Source organism: Saccopteryx leptura, chromosome 2, assembly GCF_036850995.1.
Source record: "Saccopteryx leptura isolate mSacLep1 chromosome 2, mSacLep1_pri_phased_curated, whole genome shotgun sequence".
NCBI lineage: Eukaryota > Metazoa > Chordata > Mammalia > Chiroptera > Emballonuridae > Saccopteryx > Saccopteryx leptura.
This window is the reverse complement of record NC_089504.1, coordinates 96,435,336-96,454,872: the sequence shown is the minus strand read 5'-3', so window position 1 is coordinate 96,454,872 and position 19,537 is coordinate 96,435,336.

Here is a 19,537-nt window from a genome sequence, read left to right as displayed (position 1 = left end):
CATGTTAGGGCACAAAGGTGGTCTCAACAAATTTAAGAAGATTGAAATCATATCAAGCATTTTCTCTGATCACAATGGAATGACAATAGAAATCAACCACAACAGAAAAACTGAATAATACTCAAACACTTGGAAACTAAATAGCAGTTATTAAATAATAAATGGGTTAACAATGAAAGCAAAGAAGAAATAAAAAAATTTCTAGAAATGAATGATAATGTGCATACAACAACTCAAAATTTATGGGACACAGCAAAAGCAGTCCTGACAGGGAAGTTCATAACATTACACGCATGCCTTAAGAAGCTAGAAAAAGCTCAAGTAAACAACTTAACCCTGCATCTAAAGGAACTAGAAAAGAACAGCAAGTACAGCCCAGAGGTAGTAGAAGGAAGAAAATAATAAAAATCAGAGTGGAAATAAATGACATAGAGACTAAAGAAACAATACAGAGGATCAATGAAACCAGGAGCTGGTTATTTGAAAAGGTACACAAGATTGATGAACCTTTAACTAGACTCACCAAGAAAAAAAGAGAGGACTCAAATAAATAAAATTAGAAATGAGAGTGGAGAAATAACAACTGACTCAACAGAAATACTAAATATTGTAAGAAAATATTATGAACTGTATGCCAAAAAACTAGACAACCTCGGTGAAATGGACAAATTCCTTGAAACATACAATCTTCCCAAAATGAATCTGGAAGAATCAGAAAACCTAAACAGACTGATAACAACAAATGTGATAGAAACAGTTATCAAAAAACTCAAAAAAAAACCCAGTCCTGGGCCTGATGGCTTCACAAGTGAATTCTACCAAATATTCAAGGAAGAACTAACTCCTATCCCTCTCAAACTATTTCAAAAAATTCAAGAGGAAGAAAGACTTCCAAGCTCCTTTAATGAGGCAAGCATAATTCTAATTCCAAAACCAGGCAAAGACAACACAAAGAAAAATAATTATAGGCCAATATCTCTGATGAATATAGATGCTAAAATCCTCAACAAAATATTAGCCAACAGGATCCAGCAATATATGAAAAAAAATCATACAGCTTGATCAAGTGGGATTTATTCTGGGAAGGCAAGGCTGGTACAATATTCACAAATCAATCAATGTGACTCATCACATAAACAAAAGGAAGGACAAAAACCACATGATAATTTCAATAGATGCAGAAAAAGCATTCGATTAAATCCAGCACCCATTCGTGATCAAAACTCTTAGCAAAGTGGGAATACAGGGAACATACCTCAACATGATAAAAGCCATCTATGACAAACATCATACTCAATGGGCAAAAATCGAAAGCAATCCCCTTAAGATCAGGAACAAGTCAGGGGTGCTTCCTTTCAACACTCTTATTCAACATAGTCCTGTAAGTCCTAGCCACAGCAATCAGACAAGAAGAAGAAATAAAAGGCATCAAAATTGGAAAAGAAGAAGTAAAACTATCATTATTTGCAGATGATATGATATTGTATATAGAAAACCCTAAAGTCTCAGTCAAAAAACTACTGGACCTGATAAATGAATTCAGCAAGGTGGCAGGATATAAAATTAATACTCAGAAATCAGAGGCATTTTTATACTCCAACAATGATCTGACTGAAAGAGAAATTAAGAAAAAATTCCTTTCACTATTGCAACAACAACAAAAAATAAAGTACCTAGGAGTAAATTTAACCAAGGAGGTTAAAGACTTGTACTCAGAAAATTATAAAACATTGATAAAAGAAATCAAGGAAGATACAAACAAGTGGAAGCATATACCGTGTTCATGGTTAGGAAGAGTAAACATCATTAAAATGTCTATATTACCCAAAGCAAATTATAAATCCAACTCATTTTCTATTACAATACCAATGACATACTTCAAAGACATAGAATAAATATTCCAAAAGTTTATATGGAACCAAAAAAGAACACAAATAGCCTCAGCAATTTTGAAAAAGAAAAATAAAGTGGGTGGTATCACACTTCCAGATGTCAAGTTATACTACAAGGCCATTGTATTCAAAACAGCTTGGTACTGGCATAAGAACAGGCATATAGATCAATAGAACTAAACAGAGAACCCAGAAAGAAACCCGCACCTTTATGGACAATTGATATTTGACAAGGGTGGTAATACCATACAATGGAGTAAAGACAAACAAATGGTGTTGGGAAAACTGGACAGCTACCGGGGAGGGAAAAAAAAACAACTAGACCACCAACTTAAACCATTCACAAAAATAAACTCAAAATGGATAAATCACTAAAATGTAAGTCATGAAACCATAAGTATTCTAAAGAAAAACATAGGCAATAAGCTCTTCGACATCACTCGCAGCAATATATTTGCTGATTTATCTACACGCACAAGGGAAATAAAGGACAGGATAAACAAATGGGACCATATCAAACTAAACAGCTTTTGCACAGCTAAATACAATATGAACAAAATAAAAAGGCAAGCCACACAATGGGAGAACATATTCGACAATACATCTGATAAGGGGTTAATAACCAAAATTTATAAAGAACTTGAAAAACTCAACACCAAGAAGACAAACAATCCAATCAAAAAATGGGCAAAAGAAATGAATAGACACTCTCCAAAGAGGACATACAGATGGCCAATAGACATATGAAAAAATGCTCAACATCACTAATCATTAGAGAAATGCAAATTAAAACCACAATGAGATATCACCTCACGCCAGTCAGAATGGCACTCATCAACAAAACAACACAGAATAAGTGCTGGCAAGGATGTGGAGAAAAGGGAACCCTCCTGCACTGCTGGTGGGATGCAGACTGGTGCAGCCTATGTGGAAAACAGTATGGAGACTCCTCAAAAAATTATAAATTGGCCTGACCTGTGGTGGCGCAGTGGATAAAGCGTCGACCTGGAAATGCTGAGGTCGCTGGTTCGAAACCCTGGGCTTGCCTGGTCAAGGCACATATGGGAGTTGATGCTTCCAGCTCCTTCCCCCTTCTCTCTCTGTCTCTCCTCTCTCTCTGTCTCTCCCTCTCCTCTCTAAAAAAAATGAATAATAATAAAAAAAAATTATAAATTGAACTGCCTTTTGACTGAGCCATCCCACTTTTAGGAATATATCCCAAGAATGAGATCAATGATTCAAGAGGAGAAATGCATCTTCATGTTTATGGCAGCATTGTTTACAATAGCCAAGATCTGGAAACAGCCCAAGTGTCTTGACAGTTGACAAATGGATTAAAAAGCAATGGTACATATACACAATGGAATACTATTGGGCCATGAAAAAGAAAGAAATCTTACCTTCTGTGACAACATGGATGGACCTGGAAACTATTATGTTAAGTGAAATAAGCCAGGCAGAGAAAGAGAAATATCATATGACTTTACTCATTTGAGGAATCCAATGAACAATATGAACTGAGGAACAGAATAGAAACCAAGGCGGAATTAAAGGATCCAGAGAGAAAGCGACAGAGGGAAAGGGGATGATAGGTTGGGATGAAAGCAGAAAAGCAAAACCAGGGGGGAGGGCGTTGCAGGGAGGAGGGCAAGGGGAATGTGGTGGGGAACATGGGGGGGGGAGTATTCATGGGAACACTAAAATCTATGTACACTCAATAAATTAAAAAAGTGCATTTGGTGGAAGTTTGGAAATATGGCTTAAAGATCTATATTTATACCAGGATTTTATTTTTAATGCTCTAATTCATAGAACAGTCTTCTGAGTTATGTCTAATCAGTCATTAATTTTTCAGTACTCAAATCTGGTTGCAAAAAAAAATTAAGAGTGAGAATTAAAATACACAGAAATGCTATTTTAAAAAAAGACCCCAGCATTTTCATATAACCTAACTTTCAATCTTTTTATGCCTTAAGAAAAATTCTTTTGAAAGCATCACCAAAAATACAGTATAACTCATTAAAAATAAGTTTAAAAGTTTTCTTGCTAGTGACTCTAATTAGTGGCCCTCATGGAATTAACATATTGTGGACCATTAGTTTTATTGCTAGCTTTACCCAGTGGCCAGATAAGTTTCTATTGAATGAGTACAAGAAACCTTTTATATAAATGATAAAGGCATGCTTTAAAATTAAATACCCATTGCATTTTGAAGTTATTTATTACATGTTCTTACAAGCTAATGTCTTTTTAAAGTATGATTCTTTGTAAAACACTGTGTAATATGAAGTAGAACTAAACAAAGCTGGCAAATGTAACCCTTTTTCTTCTCTTACTGTTACTTTTGCTGACTTTGCAAACTTTAGTAGAATATTTCTTTTTATCTGAAGACCACATTTGCACAGGGATGTGCTGCTTCATGTTGCCTGATAACTTTTGTGGATGATCCTTCTGAGGAGCTCCTGTACTTCTAACATTTAATGACAAAATAGTTCAAACAGATTGTCGTCAAAAATCAAGTTGGTGACTTCAATGATGTTCTTAGAATCAGACGATGTAACTCTGGAATTACCTTCAAATTTTTCCAAATTAGGTTGAAAGTCCTCATTTGACCAATAACACTGGGAAACAATTATTTTCTGTTGCATGAGGTTTTAGAACTCTTTCTATTTCTGCATCACTGATTCCAAATCTAAAATCCGTTTTTTGGTGAATGCTCTAGTTTTTATGCAATTTTAATTTCTTTTTGTTACAGTTAATGGCATGCATTGGTTTTTAAATTGGAGTTAAAGGGCAACGACTCCTGGATTGAACATAACCACAAGGCAATTAATGTTTTACAAATATCACTTTTACATAATTATAGTTGTTTTTAAATGTAAAAAAATTGTTATCTGATAAAAAACACCCTCTTATTTTGTTTTAAGATTGAATCATGGCTTCTTCAAGTAGGTGTAAATGTAAGAATACTCCTGACATCTTCTGTTATATATATGTCTGTTACACACTTCAATGTCAAAGGTGCAATATTTCATCATTTGTACACGTGCATATATTGTCTATTTTCAAGTTCCCCTTGGTGATCAAGACAAGAATTGGGCTCCTCATATTGTGTGTCATAATTGTGAGGAAATGCTTTGTGCCTGGACAAAAGGAAAATAAAAAGGAATACCCCTCAGCAGTTTAGCCAACCCAAATTGAATGACTTAGTAAGAATGACATAAAAATTGTCCTCAACTTTCTGAAGTATGAGGAGCATAACTGGATCATTTATTATGTGGATCTTAAAATGGTAAATTTCCTGCTAGGACAACAGAGAGGTTTCACAAAGTATCCTTGCTTTCTGTGTTTGTGGGACAGTCGAGCTTGGGAGATACACTGGACACAAAAGGAGTGGCCAAAACGTGAAGCTCTGGAAGTAGGGATGCAAAATATTGTGAATAAACCTGTAGTTAATTGAGACAGGATCATTTTTCCCCCACCTCACATCAAATTTGGCTTAATGAAGCAGTTTGTTCATGCTTTGAACAGAGAAAGTAAATGCTTTCAACATATTATTTCTGCTTTTCCTGCCTTGTCTTTTGAGAAGATAAAAGCAGGTATATTCGATGGACCTCAAATTCGAACCCTCATACGTGATGAAGAATTTGCCAAGAAGATGAATAAGGAGGAGAAAGCAGCATGGCAGTCTTTTGTGACAGTTACAAAGAACTTCCTTGGCAACAGAAAAGCAGAAAACTATAAACTTCTGGTTCAAAGGATGCTGTTGGCTTTCTGCGACATTGGATGTAACATGAGCATTAAGATTCACTTCCTGAACAGTCACCTTGATAAGTTTCCTGAAAATCTTGGAGCTGTTAGTGATGAGCAGACTACTGCTGGATCATCAAATGAAATTGTCCTCAACAAGTACACAAACACAAGAGCTACAAATGCAAATTTCTTCCTGACTAGAATTTAAATAAGTTTTGCGCAAATTTTATGATTAAAATGTGTTTTAATATGTTCTATTTCAAAATTGTAGACAAATTCTGATATCTTTTAGTGTATTTACTACATTATATAAATTATTATATTTTCACAAAGATGATGCCCAAGAACACATTCTACTTCATTATGTTAAACTAAATGTTGAAAATTTTACAATAAGATGAAAACCTAAAGTCTTGAATTGCAAAAACATTGTAGCTTACAGAGGAAAACTGTCAGATTTGAGATCAGCACACTCGAATTAGGTAAGAACAAGTGTTTTTGTGGATGCAACAAAAATTTTTTCCCCAGTGTAATTATCTCAGCAACCAAGATACAAATCACCCTCAAAATCTTGTGGAAGTGTTCAATTTTTCAGGTTTGTAATCACTTGAAATTTCTATTTTCCACCTTTTTGAAGAAATAACTATATCATTGCCATTTTCAAAGCTTTCATCAGTTTCACTTGGAATGTCTGATAAATTGTCAGCAAATATATCCAGAAATGTATCATGTTCTTCATCACTATCCATAGTTACTGAGCACTTTAAAAATATCAAATTGATATAAAAGTTATTTTTATTACTAACAACGACTAATCACTTTTAATTCCTTTTGTAATTTTTAACTTCAGCCAATGCGTTTTCCATTACAGTTTCTCTCTAAATGACAACAATGAAAAGCTGAGAATTCTCATGATTGGCCACAAGATTTAGAATAGAAAACATAAGAATTCTCATGATCTATCCACAATGTGTTAAGAACACAGCTTGATTTTTATTTCATATCACCTACAATCTTGTCTTCTGTCAACATTTCTGTTCTTTATTGCAAGCACATTAAGCCTCCTCTGTTCCAAATTAAATAACAATTCCTCTAGACAGGGTTTCCTATATAGCAGAAATAATTAAATAACTTTACAGTTCAATCAAAGAAGTCATTTTCAGATAAACTATGAAACTGTTAAAGAAATGGAAAACTACATATCATCTGCATTAGATTGAACAGTATTCCATATGTGATCATTTTCCCGCAATGATACTTTTACTCTAAGGTGGCAGAGAGGGAAATTATATATAAGCATTTAAGTTCTATTCAACTTTCACCATGAGAAAAATTGTCTACTCTAAAATTCACAACTTTATTAAGAAGAAATGACTCAGACTCACAGGAATGAATATAATTGATATCTAATTCTCCAATCATTTTTTTCCCTTTATCAGCATTTTTTTTATCAGCCAGATGGAGAATGGAATGGAAATGCTGGATACCAATTTGCATCGTTCACCTCACATATGTCATTAAATGACCTGGTGAAAGAGGGATGGGTAGATCTCATTCTTATCCTCTGTCCGCCCCAAAGGATACTGTGATGTGTGTGTATTACTTGATAAGAAATGGTAAAGTGCTTAAAATCAGAATTTATATGGAATAACTAATCCTTTTTTGTGTGTGAGAGAGACAGAGAGAGGGACAGATAGAGACAAACAGGAAGGGAGAGAGATGAGAAGTATCAACTCTTTGTTGCGGCACTTTAGTTGTCCATTGATTGCTTTCTCATATGTACCTTGATCGGGGAGCTACAGTAGAGCAAGTGACCCCTTGCTCAAGCCAGTGACCTTGAGCTCAAGCCAGTGACCATGGGTCATGTCTAAGATCCCATGTTCAAGCTGGCGACTCTATCCTCAAGCTGGTGAGCCCAGACTCAAGTCCAATGAGCCCATACTCAAGCCAGTGACCTCAGGGTTTCAAACCTGGGTCCTCTGCATCCCAGTCTGACACTGTATCCACTGTGCCACCTCCTGGTCAAGCAATAATCGATACTTTCATTTAAAAAAATTATACACCTTTGATTTAAAGAAATCAAATAAGGACTGCACCAACTCCAGCTTAGCTTCTACACCAGCGATTCTCAACCTGTGGGTCGCGACCCCGGCGGGGGTCGAACGACCAAAACACGGGGGTCACCTAAAGCCATTGGAAAATACATATTTACTATACAATACATTTTTAAATAAAATATGTATTTCTGATGGCTTTAGGCGACCCTCGTGTTTTGGTCGTTCGACCTCCGCCGGGGTCGCGACCCACAGGTTGAGAACCACTGTTCTACACACACATCACAGTATCCTTTGGGGCGGACAGAGGATAAGAATGAGATCTACTCATCCCTCTTTCACCAGGTCATTTAATGACATATGTGAGGTGAACGATGCAAATTGGTATTCAGCATTTCCATTCCATTCTCCATCTGGCCGGAGTTGTGGAAGCTATAGTTGAAGCTATGTTGTTAGTGTAATTAAGATGAGATTTGGAAGGTGAGAGTAAGAGAAGGACCTCTGTCTTCCTCATTCAGCTCTTTCTACCAAGAAGCAAAATCTTAGAAATGTTAGGTTTTATTCTTTCCAGTTCTCAAATGTCCCCTCTCCATCCTGGGGGACTGGAGGTTACTAGAGCAGCTGCAGCAGCACCTACTATCAATTCTTGCCTATCTCTAGATCATGGCTACCACATGTGTCTTCAAACTATACTACTGGAGATATTGAAGCTCTCCTAGGCAGCCAGTTCTGTTTCATTCCGGGTAGGAGTTTTAAGCCCTTAGAAATATAGAAAACTAAAAAATTTACATATACTACTGTGTCCCTTGTCCATTGTGGGGGTTAGGTTTCAGAACCCCCTCCCCGCAATAGGTGAAAATCTGCAAAGCAGCGGCCTTATATTTTATTATTTATATATACAGAACACAGTGCTCTGATTGGTTGCCTCCCATTCATCAGCCAATAGTGTGCTGTGTATGATCTCACGTGGGCAAACTAGTTCAAGTGGAAATGGCATAGCTACATTTTCCATACATACAAGTCTTTGTCTACTCATCTGCTGTAAGCTACATTTTTTTGTTGTTGTTGAGAGTGACTGTGAGAGTTTTATTAAATCTTAATTGAGGTAAAAATCGCATAACATAAAACTAACCATTAACCATATCAAAGTGTACAATTCAGTGGCATTTAGAATGTTCACAATGTTGTGCAGCTTCTACCTGTATCTAACTCCAAAACATATTCTTCACCCCCAAATAAACTCTTGTACTGTTTAGCAGTCACTCCCCATTTCCTCTTCTCAGCCCCTGACTACCACTAATCTGCTTTCTGTCTCTATGAATTTGTCTATTTCTGGACATATGAATGGAATCATACCATAGGACCTTTTGTGTCTGGCTTCTCTTACCAAGCATCATGTTTTCAAGATTCATTCACATTGTAATGAATGTCAGTGCTTCACTCCTTATAGCAAATAAAATTCCATTGACTGATACACCATGTGTGGTTTATTCTCTCTTCCATCATTGGGCGTTTGTGTTGTTTTCTACCCTTTGGCACTTATCAGTAGTGTGTCTATAAACATTTCTGTCCAAGAATTTGTCTGAATACCTGTCTTCAATTCTTTTGGGTATATACCTAGAAGTAGAATTGCTGGATCATATCAGAAGGTGTGGCCCTGGGCAAGTAGCTTGCCCTTTTTCTTTTTTAACATGAAATTTATTTTGTGTTTACATAGATTCTAGTGAACCCCTAAATACATCCTCCCCTCCCGCGTGTTCCCGAGTACATCCCCTCTGTCCCCTTCCCCAACGCCCTTCCCTCTTCCCTCCAGGATTTGCTTTTCTGCTCTCATCCCATCCTATCATCCCCTTTCCCTCTGTCCACTTTCTCTCTGGACCCTTTGATCCCTCCTCTGTCTCAATTACACTTCTCAGTTCATATTGTTCGTTGGATTCCTCAAATGAGTGAGGTCATATGATATTTTTCTTTCTCTGCCTAGCTTATCTCACTTAATATAATAGTTTCCAGGTCCATCCATGTTGTCACAAAAGGTAAGATTTCCTTCTTTTTCATGGCCCAATAGTATTCCATTGTGTATATGTACCATTGCTTTTTAATTCATTCGTCAACTGTCAGACACTTGGGCTGTTTCCAGATCTTGGCTATTGTAAACAATGCTGCCATAAACATGAAGATGCATGTCTCCTCTTGAATCATTGATCCCATTCTTGGGATATATTCCTAAAAGTGGGATGGCTGAGTCAAAAGGCAATTCAATTGATAATTTTTTGAGGAGTCTCCATACTGTTTTCCACAGAGGCTGCACCAGTCTGCATCCCCACCAGCAGTGCAGGAGGGTTCCCTTTTCTCCACATCCTTGCCAGCACTTATTCTGTGTTGTTTTGTTGATAAGCGCCATTCTGACTGGCGTGAGGTGATATCTCATTGTGGTTTTAATTTGCATTTCTCTAATGATTAGTGATGTTGAGCATTTTTTCATATGTCTATTGGCCATCTGTATGTCCTCTTTGGAGAAGTGTCTATTCATTTCTTTTGCCCATTTTTTTTTTTGTATTTTTCTGAAGCTGGAAACGGGGGGAGATAGTCAGACAGACTCCCGCATGTGCCCGACTGGGATCCACCTGGCACGCCCACCAGGGGGCGACGCTCTGCCCACCAGGGGGCGATGCTCTGCCCCTCCAGGGCGTTGCTCTTTTGCAACGAGAGCCACTCTAGCGCCTGGGGCAGAGGCCAAGGAGCCATCCCCAGCACCCAGGCCATCTTTGCTCCAATGGAGCCTCGCTGCGGGAGGGGAAGAGAGAGACAGAGAGGAAGGAGAGGGGGAGGGGTGGAGAAGCAGATGGGCGCTTCTTCTGTGTGCCCTGGCCGGGAATCGAACCCGGGACTTCTGCACGCCAGGCCGACGCTCTACCACTGAGCCAACCAGCCAGGGCCTCTTTTGCCCATTTTTTGATTGGATTGTTTGTCTTCTTGGTGTTGAGTTTTACAAGTTCTTTATAAATTTTGGTTATTAACCCCTTATCAGACGTATTGTCAAGTGTTCTCCCATTGTGTGGCTTGCCTTTTTATTTTGTTCATATTGTCTTCAGCTGTGCAAAAGCTGTTTAGTTTGATATAGTCCCATTTGTTCATCCCGTCCTTTATTTCCCTTGCACGTGGAGATAAATCAGCAAATATATTACTATGAGTGATGTTGAAGAGCTTATTGCCTATGTTTTCTTCTAGGATGCTTATGGTTTCATGACTTACATATATGTCTTTTATCCATTTTGAGTTTATTTTTGTAAATGGTGTAAGTTGGTGGTCTAGGTTTGTTATTTTGCAGGTAGCCATCCAATTTTCCAAACACTATTTGTTAAAAAGACTGTCTTTACTCCATTGTATGGTATTACTGCCCTTCTCAAATATCAATTGTCCATAAAGGTGCAGGTTTCTTTCTGGGTTCTCTGTTCAGTTCCAGTGATCCATATGCCTGTTCTTATGCCAGTACCAAGCTGTTTTGAGTACAATGACCTTGTAATATAACTTGACATCCGGAAGTGTGATACCACCCACTTTATTCTTCTTTTTCAAGATTGCTGAGGCTATTCGTGTCCTCTTTTGGTTCCATATAAATTTTTGGAATATTTGTTCAATATCTTTGAAGAATGTCACTGGTATTTAATAGGAATTGCATTGAATTTATACTTTGCTTTGGGTAAAATGGACATTTTAATGATGTTTATTCTTCCTAACCATGAACACGGTATATGCTTCCACTTGTTTGTATCTTCCTTGATTTCTTTTATCAATGTTTTATAATTTTCTGAGTACAAGTCTTTAACCTCCTTGGTTAAATTTACTCCTAGGTACTTTATTTTTTGTTGTTGTTGCAATAGTGAAGGGGATTGTTTTCTTTTTTTTTTTTTTTTTTTTTTTCATTTTTCTGAAGCTGGAAACGGGGAGAGACAGTCAGACAGACTCCCGCATGCGCCCGACCGGGATCCACCCGGCACGCCCACGAGGGGCTACGCTCTGCCCACCAGGGGGCGATAATCTGCCCATCCTGGGCGTCGCCATGTTGCGACCAGAGCCACTCTAGCGCCTGAGGCAGAGGCCACAGAGCCATCCCCAGCGCCCGGGCCATCTTTGCTCCCTTTGCTCCAATGGAGCCTTGGCTGCGGGAGGGGAAGAGAGAGACAGAGAGGAAAGCGCGGCGGAGGGGTGGAGAAGCAAATGGGCGCTTCTCCTGTGTGCCCTGGCCGGGAATCGAACCCGGGTCCTCCGCACGCTAGGCCGACGCTCTACCGCTGAGCCAACCAGCCAGGGCGGGATTGTTTTCTTAATTTCTCTTTCAGCCAGATCATTGCTGGCATATAAAAATGCCTCTGATTTCTGAGTATTAATTTTATATCCTGCCACCTTGCTGAATTCATTTATCAGGTCCAGTAGTTTTTTGACTGAGACTTTAGGGTTTTCTATGTACAGTATCATATCATCAGCAAATAATGATAGTTTTACTTCTTCTTTTCTAATTTTGATGCCTTTTATTTCTTCTTCCTGCCTGATTGCTGTGGCTAGGACTTCCAGAACTATGTTGAATAAGAGTGGTGAAAGGAGGCACCCCTGCCATGTTCCTGATCTTAAGGGGATTGCTTTTAACTTTTGCCCATTGAGTATGAGGTTGGCTGTGGGGCTGTCGTAGATGGCCTTTATCATGTTGAGGTTTGTCCCTTGTATTCCCACTTTGCTAAGAGTTTTGATCATAAATGGGTGCTGGATTTTATTGAATGCTTCTTCTGTATCTATTGATATTATCATGTGTTTTTTGTCCTTCCTCTTGTTTATGTAATGAATCACATTGATTGATTTGCAAATGTTGTACCAGTCTTGCCTCTCCAAAATAGACCCCACTTGATCATGATGTATGATTTTTTTCATGTAGTGCTGGAACCAGTTTGCTAATATTTTGTTGAGAATTTTAGCATCTAGATTCATCAAGGATATTGGCCTATAGTTTTCTTTCTTTGTGTTGTCTTTGTCTGATTTTGGAATCAGAATTACACTTGCCTCATAAAAGGAGCCTGGAAGTTTTCCCTCCTCTTGAATTTTTTGAAATAGCTTGAGAAGGACAGGAGTTAGTTCTTCTTTAAATGTTTGGTAGAATTTGCCTGTGAAGCCATCTGGCTCAGGACTTTTTTTGTTGGGAGTTTTTTGGGTTTTTTTTCTTTTTTTTCATTTTTCTGAAGCTGGAAACGGGGAGGCAGCCAGACAGACCCCCGCATGCGCCCGACCGGGATCCACCCGGCATGCCCACCAGGGGGCGATGCTCCGCCCCTCTGGGGCATCACTCCTCTGCATCCAGAGCCACCCCAGTGCCTGAGGCAGAGGCCACAGAGCCATCCCCAGTGCCTGGGCCATCTTTGCTCCAATGGAGCCTCGGCCACAGGAGGGGAAGAGAGAGACAGAGAGGAAGGAGAGGGGGAGGGGTGGAGAAGCAGATGGGTGCTTCTCCTGTGTGCCCCAGCCGGGAATCGAACCCGGGACTCCTGCATGCCAGGCCGACGCTCCACCACTGAGCCAACCGGCCAGGGCTGGGAGTTTTTTGATAACTGTTTTTATCTGATTTTTTGTAATTGGTCTATTTAGGTTTTCTGATTCTTCCATATTGATTTTTGAAAGATTATATTTTTCAAGGAATTTATCCATTTCACCTAGGTTGTCTAATTTTTTGGCATACAGTTCTTCATAGTATTTTCTTACAATCCTTTGTATTTCTGCTGTGTCTGTTGTTACTTCTCCACTCTCATTTCTAATTTTATTTATTTGAGTCCCTTTTTTTTCTTGTTGAGCCTGGCTAAGGGTTCATGGATCTTGTTTACCTTTTCAAAGAACCAGCTCTTGGTTTCATGGATCCTCTGTATTTTTTTTTAGTCTCTATATCATTTATTTCTGCTCTAATCTTTATTTCCTTCCTTCTACTTCCTCTAAGCTTTACTTGCTGTTCTTTTTCTAGTTTAGTTGCAGGATTAAGTTGTTTATTTGAGTTTTTTCTAGCTTCTTAGGGATGCCTGTAATGCTATGAACTTCCTTCTCAGGGCTGCTTTTGCTGTGTCCCACAGATTTTAAGTTGTTGTATGCTCATTTTCATTTGTTTCAAGGAAATTTTTTATTTCTTCCTTGATCTCATTGTTGACCCATTTGTTATTTAATAACATGCTGTTTAGTTTCCAAATGTTTGAGTATTTTTTGTTTTTCTTTTTTTCTTTCTTTTTTTTTGTATTTTTCTGAAGCTAGAAACGGGGAGAGATAGTCAGACAGACTCCCGCATGTGCCCGACCGGGATCCACCCGGCACGCCCACCAGGGGGCGACACTCTGCCCACCAGGGGGCAATGCTCTGCCCCTCTGGGGCGTTGCTTTGCGACCAGAGCCACTCTAGCGCCTGGGGCAGAGGCCAAGGAGCCATCCCCAGCGCCCGGGCCATCTTTGCTCCAATGGAGCCTCGGCTGTGGGGGGGGGGGGAGAGAGAGAGACAGAGAGGAAGAAGAGGGGGAGGGGTGGAGAAGCAGATGGGCACTTCTCCTGTGTGCCCTGGCCAGGAATCGAACCCGGGACCTCTACACGCCAGGCCGACGCTCTACCACTCAGTTTTTCTATTATAGTTGATTTCTAGTTTCATGCCATTGTGGTCAGAGAAGATGCTTGATATGGTTTCAATCTTCTTAAATTTGTTGAGACTCATTTTATGCCCTAATATGTGGTCTATCCTAGAGAATGTACCATGCACACTTGAAAAGAATGTATATTCTGCTGCTTTAGGGTGAAAGGTTCTGAAGATATCTATTAAATCCAGTTGATCTAGTGCAAGGGTCTCAAACTCATGGCCTGCGGGCCTAATGCAGCCCACTGAACAATTTTGTGCAGCCCACAGACTAATCCACGAAGTTCAAGTGTTGCATAACAGTTGCCTTTTGTAGACCTAGTGCGGCCCGCCGAACGGCTGTGATCTTGCTCTGCGGCCCACATGCTGAGTTGAGTTTGAGACCCCTGATCTAGTGTGTCCCTTAATTCTGCTATTTCTTTGTTAATTTTCTCTCTTGAGGATCTATCCAGTGATGTTAGTGGGGTATTGAAATCCCCTACTATTATAGTATTGCTGTTGATCTCTCCCTTTATGTCCATCAAAATCTGCTTTATATATTTAGGTGCTCCTATGTTAGGTGCATAGATACACATTTATAGTGGTTATATCTTCCTATTGGATTGTTCCCTTTATCATTATAAAGTGACCTTCTTTATCCCTTACTACAGTCTTTGTTTTAAAGTCTATTTTGTCAGATATAAGTATTGCTACACCAGCTTTTTTTTTTCATTTCCATTTGCATGAAATATTTTTCCAACCTTTTACTTTCAGTCTATGTGTATCTTTTGTTTTGAGGTGGGTCTCCTGTAGACAGCATATGTACAGGTCCCATTTTCTTATCCATTCAGCTACCCTATGTCTTTTGATTGGAGCATTTAACCCATTTACATTTAATATTATTGATATATAGTTGTTTATTGCCATTTTTAAAAAAATCTACTTTAGTGTATATATATATACATTTCCCCCCACTTTGTTCCGTCTACAGCTGGCCCCTTAACATTTCTTGAAGCATTGGTTTGGTTGTGATAAATTCCTTGAGGGTTTTTTTTGTCTAGGAAGCTTTTTGTTTCTCCTTCAATTTTAAACAATAGCCTTGCTGGATAAAGAAGTCTTGGTTGTAGGTTCCTGTTCTGCATTACTTTGAATATTTCTTGCCATTCCCTTCTAGCCTCAAGTGTTTCTGTTGAAAAGTCTAATGTCATCCTTATGGGGGTTCCTTTGTAGGTGACTGTTTTCCTCCTTCAGCTTTTAGTATTCTTTCTTTATCTCTTAGCTTTGGTATTTTGATTATGATGTGTCTTGGTGTGGGTCTCTCTCAGTTCTTTTTTAATGGAGTTCTCTCTGCATCTTGAACCTGTGTGACTCTTTCCTGCATAAATTTTGGGAAATTTTCATCTATGATTTCTTCAAACAGTTTCTCTATTCCTTGTCTTTCTCTTCTCCTTCAGGAACCCCTATTATGCAGATATTGTTTCTCTTCATGTTGTCACAGAGCTCTCTTAGAGTTTCCTCAGACTTTTTGATCCTCTTTTTTTTGTTGTTGTTGTTGTTTTGCTGTTTTGCTTCAGTGCTTTCGCTTATCTTGTCCTCTTAAGTTGCTGATTTTATCCTCTGCTTCATTCAGCCTGCTTTTAATCCCTTCTAGTGTAGTCTTCATATCTGATATTATGTTTGTCATTTCTATCTGGTTCTTCTTTATGATTTCTGTGTCCTTTTTGATGCTTACAGTTTTTTATTGAGGTGTTCATTAAGTTCATCCATTGTAGTTTTGAGATCCTTAAGCATTCTAACAATCATTATTTTATCCTCTGCATCCAGTAATTTGATTACTTCCATTTCATCCAGGGCTTTTTCTGAGGATTTGTCTTGTTGAAGTATATGACTTTTGTTTCTTTGCCTTCCCATTGTTCTGTGTATGGTTTGTAGGCTTATTCCCATTGTGGTCTCCTTACCTAGTAGAGCTGCTTTGATGTCTTCACCACGTATTTTATTTTTATTTAATATTATTTTAATATATTTTAATATTTTTTCTATTTTTTACATTGTTTTCTATGTTTTAGGCTAGGAAATGCTTATTTTATCACAAAAATAATTAAAATAATATATAAAAATACCTATGTACTGCAATATAGCAAAAAATCAATGATACAAAATTAGATATATACAATTAAAAAATCTGCGATACAGTGAGACTATGAAAAGTGGACCGCGATATGGTGGGGGATGAATGTAACATAACACAGTAATCATTTTTCCACTGGAAACCTTGTTGTTCCTGGGTTGAGACTTTAAAGAAGTTGTTAGTTTAACATAGGATAAGAATAAAAATTGAATAGAATTTTTGCACATATTATTCAAAAATGTTTTTAAATAGAATATCCCATCCAATCAATCATAGAGAAATTATGTCTACATAGTCTGAATTTTCCATAACAATGCTGATTCCAAGTGTTTAATTTTTGGTTAGAAAATATGATGACTATAACTACAGAGTGCATATTTCCAGTGAATAAAATACAGTATTTATATCCAGTTATGAGACATAAAAATGAAGTAGCAAGGATTCAGACTATAAGAAAACATTGGCCCTGACCGATTGGCTCAGTGGTAGAGCATCGGCTTGGCATGTGGATGTCCCAGGTTCGTTCGATTCCCAATCAGGGCACACAGGAGAAGCAACCATCTGCTTCTCCATCCCTCACCCTCTCCCTCTATCTCTCTTCCCCTCCCACAGCCATGGCTCAGGCACTAAGGATGGCTACAAGCTCTCATCTCAGGTGCTATAGCTCAGTTGCTGAACAATGGAGCAATGGCCCCAGATGGGCAGAGAATTACCTCATAGGGAGCTTGCTGAGTGGATCCAGGTCAAGATGCATGCAGGAGTCTGTCTCCCTGCCTCCCTGCTTCTCACTTAAGGGGAAAAAAAGCACACATAACCTCTACCCTCAGTTCAACTCTCCATTCAATCTCATAATCTTTTCATGATCCAAAGAAACCCCCAATACTTCCTCTCTAATGGAGATGTTTCAACATTCGCCTTAACTCCCTATCCAACTACTTTCCCTCTCACACTTGGTGAAGTTCTGATTAGCTTAGCTTGAGAGAATTACCCATTCATCAGCTGGGGAAGCAAAGGATGTCTAAATTATGAATGACGCCAAGACTGCACATAGGTAAAGTTACTCCTCCCAAAGTAAGGAGGGAATGGATGTTCATGGCCAAATAATGCAAACTCCTTGTCATGGATATTTGACCCATCATAACAAGGCACTGCATACTCTTCAGTATGCTCTTTTACCTCCACTCGCTTTACACACCCCCAGCAGTCACATGTGCCACCCACTTTGCCATCTATTTATTTTTTTACTATCATTGCCTACACTTAGCTTGGTCCTCTCCTGTTCAATTTTCAGGACCCTGTTCAATTACTATCTCTTTAGAAAGTCTTCTCTAATGCAAATTAACCACAAGACCCTCACATCTGTCAGAATGGCTATCATCAATAAATCAATAAACAAGTATTGGTGAGAATGTAGAGAAAAGGGAACTCTCATGAACTGTCGGTGGAATGCAGACTGGTGCAGCTACTGTGGAAAGCAGTATGGATTTACCTCAGAATATAAAAATGGAACTGCCTTATGGCCCAGTAATTCCACTTCTGGGAATATATCTGAAGAAACCTGAAACACAAATTTGAAAAAATACATGCACCCTTATGTTCAATGAAGCATTATTTGTAATAGCCAAGATCTGGAAACAGCCCAAGTGCCCACCAGTAGATGAATGGATAAAAAATCTATGATACATTTATACAATGGAATACTACTTGGCCATAAAAAAAGAAGGAAATCTCACCTTTTGCAACAGCATGGATGACATGGAGAGTATTATGCTAAATGAAATAAGCCAGTCAGAGAAAGACAAGTGTCATATGATTTCACTTATATGTGAAATCTAATAAACAAAATAGACTTACAAACAAAACAGATTCATAGATAGGGAGAACAGACTGACAGCTGTTGGAGGGGATGGTGTTTGGGGGAATGGGTAAAAAAGGATAAAGAGATTAAGCAAAGAAAAAAACCACACAGACACAGACAACAGTGTGGTGATTACAAGAAAGAAAGGGTGGTGGGGGAGATAAAAGAGGGTAAAGAGGGGTTAAATGGTGATAAAAGGAGACTTGACATGGGGTAGTGAGAACACACACTACAATATACAGATGGTGAATTATAGAATTGTACACCTGATGGTGCAGTGGATAAAGCAGTGACCTGGAACACAGAGGTCACCAATTCGATACCCTGGGCTTGCCTGGTCAAGGCACACATGGGAGTTGATTCTTCCTGCCTCTCCCCCATCCCTCTCTCTAAAATTAAATTTTTAAAAAAATTTAAAAAAGAGAATTGTACACCTGAAACCTATATAATTTTATTAACCAATGTCATCCCAATAGTTTTTTTTTTTGTTGTTGTTGTTTTTAAAGAAAGTCTTCCCTGACAACTCTTTCTCCCTTGCTACCCCCCCCCCCGGGTTGGACACCCTTCTTACATGTTCCCATACCACCCATAGTTATGATACGTCAAATTGTCTGTGTACTTTCTTTCACCCCAAAGATTGTAGGCTCCCTAAAGGCAGGGCAATGTCTAAATTGCCTCATTAATCCTTGATGCTTAATAGAGCAGCAAAATTACAAAAGGCACTAAAGCTTAGTGAATGCATAAAATGAGATCTATTACTTATTGATAACCCCTAGTCCATGCTGGAAAATAGCAAGTTCAAACTTTTCAATTATTTTAGGCTATTTACATTACCATATTGGTATTCTGACATGACAACATTTTTCCATTCATGTAGTACATGAGGCCTGCTCCTGAGCTACAACTGGGTAACCTTAACCTCATCTTGTTGATGCTTGTCAGCCTTAGACAGAGTAGAACGGCCTTTGTCAAGATAGCACATAAAATTATATTCTGTAGGCCTATGTGCTTGCAACACTGTCCAACAACTCATATCAGACTATTTGGTCTATCTAAAAGCTTTTCTGCATTCTAGTTTGTCACCATTTTACCTTCCAGTGTACACTGGCATCAGGGTTAGCAATGCCTGCCTTGTTGAGTTAAACAAGAACATTATATATAAAGAATCTAGCACAGCGTTAATCACAGTATGTTCTCCCTGATGACTTGAGCGTGACAAGGGAGAAGG